General features: G+C 55.1%; 1 pseudogene; it reads left to right on the plus strand.

Annotated features, from left to right (window-relative positions):
• Positions 1 to 370: 370 nt before the first annotated feature.
• On the plus strand, positions 371 to 1,008 carry LOC116758169 (annotated as a pseudogene).
• The last annotated feature ends 703 nt before the right edge of the window (positions 1,009 to 1,711 follow it).

The following is a 1,711-nucleotide window of genomic DNA, read 5'->3' on the forward strand; positions in this document are numbered from 1 at the left end:
GAATGGAAAGAGAAATAAAAGTAGCTGGAGGATGAAGGATGCCCATCTGCCGTGTAGTGATGGGGCCTGAGGAGGAAGGAGGCTATGTAGGCTCCCAGCTAAGAGGCTGAATCGGGGCTCCCTGGCGTCCACAGGCCCGAGGAGCAGCCCGTGCTTGTGGGAGGTCAGAGAATAGAACAGAAACCTGACAGACTTGGAGCCAGTTAAATCTGGGCTGAAGTCCTGCTGTTCTGGGTCAAATCGCCAACCTCTCTGAGCTCACTCCCTAACACGGGTAGCACTACCAACCTTAAAGGGTTCGAGTGAAGATTCAACAATAAAGTTCCAGCCCAGCTCCTATGAAGCATCTCAGAGCACAGAAACCAGCACCATGCCCATGATCCTGGGTTACTGGGACATCCGCGGGCTGGGGCACGCCGCCCGCCTGCTCCCAGAGTACACAGACTCGAACGATGTGGAGAGGAAGTACACGATGGGGGATGCTCCCGACTATGACAGAAACCAGTGGCTGAGTGAGAAATCCAAGCTGGGCCTGGACTTCCCCAATCTGCCCTACTCGATTGACGCGGCTCATGAGCTCACCCAGAGCAACGCCATCCTTCGCAAGCACGACCTGCAGCGAGACAGAGCAAGAGAAGATTCGCGTGGATGTAGAACCAGGTTTTGGATGTCCGCTTGTACATGGCCAGGACCTGCTACAGCTCTGACTGTGAGAAACTGAAGCCTGCATACTTGAAGGAGACCCCTGAAAAGATGAGGCTCTTCTCAGATTTTCTGGGGAAGAGGCCTTGGTTTGCAGGGAGCAAGCTCACCTATGTGGACTTCCTGGCTATAACATCCTGATGTGCACTGCATATGTGAGCCCGAGCGCCTGCATGAATTCCCAAACCTGAAAGACTTCATTTCCCATTTTGAGGGCCTGAAGAAGGTCTCTGCCTACATGAAGTCCACTCACTTGCCTCCAGGCCCTCCGTTTCTAAAGATTGCTATATGTGGGGCAACAAGTAGTGCCCTGGAACCGGGAGACAGGAGTGGGGAGCTGGTGCCCTGGAAAACAGCTGGATCTCGTGCACCCAGAACCATCTGTCTTTTTCTTCCTCCTTCTGTTCACTCTAGATGCCTTCTCGGCCCCCTTATCTCCCTCCCAACTCCCTTTTCATCTATCCTTTAAAGCTTCCGTCCCCACTTTTCTTCAGCAAAGTCCCTCCCCAGCCCACATTGTCCCTCCTGCACTAAAGACGACCAGATGACCCTTCCCTTCCATGATGGCTTCTGCTGTGGGGAGCCCAGCCAGACCCCTGGCCCATAGTGCTCGCTCTGAGCTCCCAGCCCTGCCCTGAAGACCAGAATTGGCCTAGTGTGCAGGCCCTGCTTCCTGGTGTGGTTCCGGCCCAGCCCTGTCTGAACCCCAGGAAAGCTTTCATCATACCTGCAGGAAAAAGAAAAAAGATTCAGCAATAAATGTACTAGAATCCCTGGAGCGTAGTGGGTGCTTCTAACTGCTAGTTCCCTTCCTCTCATGATCCCAGCTGGCCCAGCCCCCTCGCTTTGCCCTCCAAGCTTCTGAGAGCCGAGACCAGGTGACGTCCTCCAGGTGCCCCAGTTGTTCTGGCAGGGGAGGGCCCAGTGATTCCTGTCCAGGGTCTTCTTCCTATGGAGCTTCCTGGAGTCACCGCCAGGCACCAGAGCCCCGGTCACAGACTCTCGGGCG

Source organism: Phocoena sinus, chromosome 8, assembly GCF_008692025.1.
Source record: "Phocoena sinus isolate mPhoSin1 chromosome 8, mPhoSin1.pri, whole genome shotgun sequence".
Taxonomy (NCBI): Eukaryota; Metazoa; Chordata; class Mammalia; order Artiodactyla; family Phocoenidae; genus Phocoena; species Phocoena sinus.